The sequence below is a fragment of the Bos grunniens genome, chromosome 16, assembly GCF_055505025.1.
Source record: "Bos grunniens cultivar Pamir isolate PY7600 chromosome 16, Bosgru_T2T1.0, whole genome shotgun sequence".
NCBI lineage: Eukaryota > Metazoa > Chordata > Mammalia > Artiodactyla > Bovidae > Bos > Bos grunniens.
The window spans coordinates 10,440,900-10,449,760 of NC_141180.1; the positions used below are offsets into that span (position 1 = coordinate 10,440,900).

General features: G+C 43.2%; 1 long non-coding RNA gene across 1 annotated transcript; it reads left to right on the forward strand.

Moving 5' to 3' along the window:
• The first annotated feature begins 123 nt into the window (after positions 1-123).
• LOC147356162 (uncharacterized) lies at positions 124-4,467 on the forward strand. The gene is made up of 3 exons (XR_015142657.1): positions 124-426; positions 3,104-3,267; positions 3,980-4,467. It is a non-coding gene; the product is annotated as an uncharacterized LOC147356162 (long non-coding RNA).
• Positions 4,468-8,861: the final 4,394 nt, after the last annotated feature.

Consider the following 8,861-nt stretch of genomic DNA (forward strand, 5'->3'; position numbering starts at 1 on the left):
AAACACACCCCACCCCTGCCAATGCCGGAGACTGAAGAGACGTCGGTTAGATCCCTGGGTGGGGAAGATCCCCTGGAGGAGGGCATGGCAACCGACTCCAATATTCTTGCCTGGAGAAACCCAGGGACAGAGGAGCCTCGCGGGCTGCAGTCAGTAGGGTCTCACAGAGTCGGACACGACTGAAGCGACTTAGCAAGCAAGCACTGCTGCTGCTGCTAAGTCACTTCAGTCGTGTCCGACTCTGTGCGACCCCATAGACGGCAGCCCAACAGGCTCTCCCGTCCCTGGGATTCTCCAGGCAAGAACACTGGAGTAGGTTGCCATTTCCTTCTCCAATGCATGAAAGTGAAAAGTCAAAGCACCGCAGTTACTGTTAAAAAGGAAAGAAGAAAAAAAAAAAAAACCGGTTATTTGTATCCGCTCAAGGTAGGGAAAAACTTCTCTGGGTTCTCACAGAATTGTGATACCACAGATTTTTTTCAATTAATTTTTCGGGACCACGTCTGCAGAGCTCACTTTTAAATGCCCACCTCTGTTCAGTGCAGATTGCAGGGGCAGTGCCCTGCTTTTGCTCCTGGCTCTTCAGGAGTGGCAGTTGGGTTTTTTGTGGTCTCTTTTTTGTTTTTGATAATTATCCCCAACCGTGCTGTGCTTAGTCGCTTAGTGGTGTGGGACTCTGCGACCCCATGGACCGCCAGGTTCCTCCGTCCATGGGATTCTCCAGGCAAGAATACTGGCGTGGATTGCTGTGCCCTCCGCCAAGGAATCTTCCCCACCAGGGCTTGAACTCAGGTCTCCCACATTGCGGCGGATTCTTTACCAGCTGAGCTACCAGGGAAGCCCATGAATACTGGCGTGGGTAGCCTATCCCTTCTCCAGGGTATCTTTCCAACCCAGAAATGGAACTGGAGTCTCCCGCATTGCCGGGGGATTTTTTATCAGCTGAGCTACCAGGGACGCCCTTTCCCCAACTGTGCATGCACACGATTGTTTTTAGTCCTTTATAGTTTCTTTGTTTTTTGGTGCTCAAGGAGATGTTTACCAGGTGCAAGCATTGCAGCAAAGGATCTCAGGTCTCAGGTCCCAGACTGTCTCAAAGTTACTGCCAACACTGAATTAAGGACTACTAAACCATTGTTCCTAAGGGAAATACAGAGTTAGGTTCCCCTCAAACACTGATCACAACATGTTAGTCACTAAACCAATATATAACCTTGTTTTATTTATGTTTGTTTACTGCTACTGCTAAGCCGCTTCAGTCGTGTCCGACTCTGTGCAACCCCATAGACAGCAGCCCACCAGGCTCCACCGTCCCTGGGATTCTCCAGGCAAGAATAGTGGAGTGGGTTGCCATTTCCTTCTCCAATGCATGAAAGTGAAAAGTGAAAGTGAAGTCGCTCAGTCGTGTCCGACTCTTAGCAACCCCATGGACTGGAGCCTACCAGGCTCCTCCGTCCATGGGATTTTCCAGGCAAGAGTACTGGAGTGGGCTGTCATTGTCTTGAATAATGATGATCAAATACATTTCCATTTTATACTGTCCTACTTCTAACTGTAGTCTCAGTTTGGCAGTTTATTAAATTTATTGACTGATAGTTTCTTGTATGTCTTATCTCTATAATGAGGTTGTAAGTACCTTGTGAGCAAGGACTATGACTCATTATTTTCAAAATACACCCTACCCGGTGCTATGATAATTACACAATAGATTGTGGATAGTATTCTTTTGAATGAATGGTTAATACTGGACCAGAAATAAAGGCTTACGAATTAACAGAACCTTTTCTCTCGAATACACTCTATAACCTCTGGTTTGTGATTTGTAAGGAGGAATGTAGCACTTTAAGCAACATCCCTGGGGACTCCTCTGGAGCTATTCTTTGACGGGAAAATAAATCAGCCGGTGTTGTTGTTGTTTAGTCTCTCATTTGCATCCTACTCTTTGTGACCCCATGGACTGTAGCCCACCAGGTTCCCCCGTCCATGGGATTTCCCAGGCAAGACTACTGGAGTAGGTTGCCATTTCCTTCTCCAGGGGATCTTTCCAATCCAGGGATCAGACCCAAGTCTCCTGCATTGGCAAGTGAGCCAGTAGGTCTCACAAGAAAAGAAAAGAAGCAACAGAGATTAATGAATATCCTTTCAATGGAGCTGGAATTTGGAGGATTATCTGATCCTAAAAGATAGTCATGTTTACCTTGAATTAAACTATTTTAGAATTTTGAAGATATTAACTTGTAGAGAACTGATGGTAATGCAAATAATTGTTGCCTGTGAACATGTCAACAAATTCTATCCAATGGAGGGAAAACTCTCCTCTGTAGATAAACCAGTTTTGCATCCATTTGTAAATTCAATATTCCTGTTCTGTAAAATGTTTACTTTTTGGATTCTCCTTGAACAAATTGTAACATATCTTTGGTTCCCTTATTAATAAGTTAAATAAAATCGTTTTATATTGAGACTATCTGGGACCTGGGACCTTTTGCTGCAGTGCTTGTACCTGGGCAAACAAAATACAAAGAAACTCTGAGGGACTAAAAATAACTGTGTGCATGGGTACTTGGGACAAATTATGAACAAAAGACACAAAAAGACCAAAACCCCCAGCAAAAGAAGGGTGCTGGGAGCAAAAGCAGGGTACTGTGCTTACACTCTGTATAGAGCACTACCAAGCGGGTGGACAGACCGACTAAGCCACCCCTCTGGCCCAACCCCTGGACCCATCCCTGTGCTTGTTTAGTTGCCCAGTCCTGTCCAACTCTTTGCAACCCCATGGACTGCAGGCAACCAGGCTCCTCTGTCCGTGGGGATTCTCCAAGCAAGAATACTGGAGAGGGTTGCCATGCCCTCCTCCAGGGGATCTTCCCAATCCAGGGATTGAACCCAGGTCTCTCACATTGCAGGCACATTCTTTACCATTTGAGCCACCAGGGAAGCCCATCCCTACTCTTACCCTATATAAGGAACCAACTCACTCTGCCTCAAGGAGTGAGGAAGGGAAACTGTTGCTTGTTCTTACTCCCTCCTCTAGCAGCAAGATTCCCAATAAACCCTTGCTTGAATTTCTTGTGTGACTTTTTATCAATTTCTTTTGATTAAGGAAGCCAAGATGGAGAAGGCGATGGCACCCCACTCCAGTACTCTTGCCTGGAAAATCCCATGGATGGAGGAGCCTGGTAGGCTGTAGTCCATGGGGTCGCATAGAGTCGGACACAACTGAAGTGACTTAGCAGCAGCAGCAGGGAGGCCAAGAACCCTGGCAAGGTAACAATATGATTTCATATTTTGTGTGTGTGTGTGAATTATCCTTTAAAAAGTCTGCTGTTCCAAATGAGATGCCCAATGAATTCATCTGATGAGCAAATGAACTTCACCATCAGAGAAGTACACTTCATGGATACCTAAATCCAGGAATTTATTTTCTTGTTCCCAGAAATGAATCTGAAGCATAATAGAATTCTTTAGGTCCTCTGTTTTCCTCCCAGAAATATTCTCCTCCATCAGTTTGTTAAGAGTTTTTATGTGATCAGTAAATTATTCCCCTCTTGTGGCAGCAAGATCAAGAATTTGGTTGTACGGTGGGCTCTGTAAAAGGATTAATGATTTATAGAGATCTATTATCTGTTGTGGACAAGGCAATGGCACCCCACTCCAGTACTCTTGCCTGGAAAATCCCATGGATGGAGGAGCCTGGTAGGCTGCAGTCCATGGGGTCACGAAGAGTCGGACACGACTGAGCGACTTCACTTTCACTTTTCGATTTCATGCATTGGAGAAGGAAATGGCACCCCACTCCCGTACTCTTGCCTGGAGAATCCCAGGGACAGGGGAGCCTGGTGGGCTGCCATCTATGGGATCGCACAGAGTCGGACACGACTGAAGCGACTTAGCAGCAGCAGCAGCAGCATTATCTGTTGAGTGAGAGACAGAGAATGTTTGGTTTCTTAGTTTGGTTTTTCTTTTTGTCTATTTTGAGCTCAAGAAATCTGCCTGGGCTTCCTTGACGGTCCAGTGGTTGAGAATCCACCTGGCAGTGCGAGGGACACAGGAGGAAGATTTGATTCCTGATCTAGAAGGGCCCACATGCCGAGGGGCAGCTAAATCCGTGTACCACAACTACTGGGCCCGTGCCCTGAAGCCCGTGAGCCACAGCTACTCAAGCCCGAGCGCCCAGAGCCTGCGCTCCTGAGCAAGAGAAGCCACTGCGACGAGAAGCTAGTGCACCACAGCTACGGTGTAGCCCCCGTTCTCGGCAACTAGAGAGAGGCCAAGCGCAGCAGTGAAGACCCAGCACACCCAAAAGTAAATAAATATATTTTTTTAAAAGAAGATTCTCTCTCTACTGGGTAGAATAGCTCTTTGATATCTAAACTAGTGAGGTTTTACGTTTCACACTTCTGTGTTTACTCTTGACCCATAGCTGAAATTGTAGAATTTAAGCCATAAACGCTCCATATGCCTGTGTGTCTATGTGTCTGTTATTTCTAAAGACCTTTATTTCGCATTATGTGAGAGTGAGATATTTTACATCTGAATGGTACTAATATATTAAATTATAAAGCTTATTAAAGGAGCTCTGTTCTGAATCGTTTAAGAGGTACATAAATTTTCACTTCCCTAAGTTATCTGAAAACAAAGAAATAGACATATGTCGGATTTTTTTTTTTTTTTGGCTGCATTGAGAGGCTTGCAGGATCTTCGTTCCCCCAACTGGGACCTGGGACCCTTTGCTGCAATGCTGCAAAACTTGCACTTGGACACATGCCTCCTAGAGTAACAGAATACAAAGAAACTGTGTGGGACTAAAAATAATTGTGTGTATGCCCAGTTGGGGCAAATTCTAGGCCAAAAGATATGAAGACAAACAAACAAAAAAACCCAACTGCCATTTCTGAAGAGCCAAACAGTGTCAGACTTTATTTTTGGGGGGCTCCAAAATCACTGCAGATGGTGATTGCAGCCATGAAATTAAAAGACGCTTACTCCTTGAAAGGAAGTTATGACCAACCTAGACAGCATATTAAAAAGCAGAGACATTACTTTGCCAACAAAGGTCCATCTAGTCAAGGTTATGGTTTTTCCAGTAGTCATGTATGGATGTGAGAGTTGGACTACAAAGAAAGCTAAGCACGGAAGAATTAATGCTTTTGAACTGTGGTGTTGGAGAAGACTCTTGAGAGTCTCTTGGACTGCAAGGAGATCCAACCAGTCCATTCTAAAGGAGATCAGTCCTGGGTGTTCTTTGGAAGGACTGATGCTAAAGCTGAAACTCCAATACTTTGGCCACTTCATGCGAAGAATTGACTCATTGGAAAATCCCTCTGATGCTGGGAGGGATTGGGTGCAGGAGGAGAAGAGGACGACAGAGGCTGAGATAGCTGGATGGCATCACTGACTCGATGGACATGAGTTTGAGTGAACTCCGGGAGTTGGTGATGGACAGAGAGGCCTGGCGTGCTGCGATTCATGGGGTCACAAAGAGTCGGACACGACTGAGCGACTGAACTGAACTGAACTGAAGAGCAAAAAACCAGGTGTTAGGAACAAAAGTAGCGTACTGTGCATGCCCCCTACACACATCACCACAAAGGGATGGGCAAACTACTTGAGCCACCCTTCAGTCCAACCCCTGGACACACACACCCCAGCCCTCCCTCCCTGGGGAGCAAGCAAGGAAACCTGTAACTTGTTTTCCCTCCCTCCTGCAGCCCCAGTAAAGCCTTGCCTGGCATCTAGTCAATTTCTATTGTCCGGGGAAGGCCAAGATCCTTAGCTGTGACATGACCAGGGGTCCAACCCTTGCCTCTTGCAGTGGAAGCTTGAAGTCCTAACCACCAGACTGCTAGGAACTTCCCAAAATACTTTAAATATGGTATACTTAAAAGAAATATATATATTTTTCTTGCAAAAAGTAACTCAGAAATGTGTTAAGAATCCAAGTTCAAATAATTAAGATCAGTCTCTAAGTGAACAAGTCATTGCATTTTTGAAGTAGTTTTTTTTGAAGTAATAAGAAATGGGTGGGGTGAGACACTGATTGAGATCTCAAAATACCATCTCATCATAATTGCATAGATAGCCAGGGGCTGAGGCAGTGAAGAATGGTCAGGGATACCTCAACATTCAAGTTAAGAACCCACCTGCCAGTGAAGGAGATGTAAGTGATGTGGGTTCAATCCCTGAGTTGGGAGGATCCCCTAAAAGAGGGCGTGGCAGCCCACTCAGTATTCTTGTCTGGAGAATCCCATGGACAGAGGAGCCTGGCAGGCTACAGTCCACAGGGTCGAAAAGAGTCAGACAGGACTGAAGCTACTTAGCACGTGGTACCTGGCACTAAAGGGAAACCAAATATTTCACACAAGCATATGGAGATTCATCTGGTACTAAGGGGACTGCTTAAAAGCTCAGGAACTTGCATCAATTAGGCAGAGGCGTGAGGAGATAATATGGCAATAAAGAGTGAGTTAAACGACTCTCAGAGGCTCTGATATTTTAAAGAAAAGTGCTTCAGAGCCCACATTTCTACGGTATGGGGACTCTCAAGAATTCTGTGCCCACTGGAAAGAACAATTCTTTAAAGACAGATGGGTGAGGTTTTGCTTGTTTATTTGTTTTTTCTGTATGGAGTTCATTTATTTATTTTTGTCCACGCATAGCACCCCTTGTGGGATATTAGTTCCCTGACCAGGGATTGAACCTGCACCTCTCCACAGTGAAAGCACAGAATCCATTTGGCCAGGGGATTCCCTGGATGGGTGAGTTTTTGATTTTCTGAGTTTAATCTTGATCCATGGAAGTTGTTACTGCTGCCAGAAACTAAAGGAGGTAAGACTGCCTTTCTCTTCCATGGAACTTCCAGGGCTGATTATGGAGCAAGGAGGAGGAGGGTGGAGAGGTGCAGTGGCATGAAGTCAGAGACTGACTCTCTTCCAGAAAAAGTCACTGGCGGAAGCATTTAGCAGTGTGACACAGGTACAGAGAAATTCACTGGGGAGTTAAGGGTTTTCCAACTAGAAATAGAGATGACTAGAGCCGTGGAAATGTGGTCAGAGATAAAATAACACTCAAAAGTATGAATTTTGTAATGCCATTTGCAGCAACATGAATCAACCTAGAGACTGTCATACTCAGTGAAGTAAGTCAGACGGAGGAAGAAATACCATGTGATATTGCTTATATGTGGAATCTTAAAAACCGGTACAAATGAACTTGTTTACAAAACAGAAGTAGAGTCACAGATGTAAAGCAAGTTTATAGTTACCAGGAGGGAAGAGGGAAGAGGGATAAATTGGAAGATTGAGACTGATACATGTACATTTCTATATATAAAACAGACAACTGATAAGGACCTACTCTACAGCACAGGAAACTCCACTCAGTACTCCGTAGTGACCTGTATGGAAAAAATATGAAAAGGAGCAGACATATATATGTATAACGGATTGTGCACAGCAGAAACTAACACATTGTACATTAACTATACTCCAATACAAGTTTTAAAAAAATATTAATTTTGAACAATAGCAAAAGACCTAGAATTATCTGAAGATTGTTTTCGAATCCCTGAGCAGAGGCTTGACAATTTCGGCTGTCTAGTCTGAAATGTCCAGACTGGATCAGTATACAAGCAGGATTGTATGGATTATGATAGAAGAAAAATCTAAAATAGATTGGAAGAGAAAGATTACATGTCTGGAGAACGTTTTCACAAGTTTCCAGAGGACAGGAGGAATCTGAAATTAATACCATATTGGTCAAGGGGTGCAAACTTTCAGTTATAAAATGAAAAAGTTCTGAGACCTAAAGTACACAGCATAGTGACTATAGTTAATGAAAATGAGTACCTGAAATTTGCTAAGATAAGTATTTTCACCATATGCACACAAAATGGTAATTAAGTGAAGAGATGGATAGTATATGTTAATTACCTTGTGATAGTCATTTCAAAATGTTTATATACACCAAAACTTGTTTTATACCTTAATATATACAGTTTTTATTTGTCAATCATACCTCAGTAATAGGGGGCGTTGAGGAAGAAGTTAATGACATACCAAGAGCAGAGCATTTGTAGTTTGTTAAGTTCCAATTTAAATAATTTTTCCAGATATTATTATTGTTACATCTCTACACCAGTTGGACTCCAATGACATTTGCAGTTAAGATTCATTCACTCTTTCATTTATTCATTTATCCCAATACCCAGCTTAAGAAATAATGTATTAAAAATGTAGTTGAAGCCTCTTGGCGCTTCATCCACAACTCCCTCATCTCCCCAGATGTAACTCCTGTCCTGATTTTCATGCTTTTCATTCCCATATATGCTGTTATATTTTTCTATATATGTAAGTATTACAAACATATAATGTTTTATAAAACATATTAAAACTATATATAAATGGCATACTCTGTATCATTATGCAACTTGTTTTTTAATGTCAATATAATATTTTAAGATTTACCCATATTTATACCTTTTTCTACCCACTCCAGTGTTCTTGCCTGGAGAATCCCAGGGACGGGGGAGCCTGGTGGGCTGCCGTCTGTGGGGTTGCACAGAGTCGGACACGACTGAAGCGACTTAGCAGCAGCGGCGGCATACTTTTTTCTGATGCATTTATTCTTCAATACTGTACAGTATTCCAAATACAAGTCACAGTTTATTTTTCTTTCATTCTACTGGTACACATTTATGTTGTTTACCATTTTTGCTATCATGACTAATACTACAGTTACTAATAAATGTTCTTGTACGTCTCCCTGTTTGCATCTATGATGTTTCTTTATGTGTTCCTGGGATAGAATTGTTCCGATGATAGGAAACATAAAATTGTTCCATCTGTACTACATATTGCCAA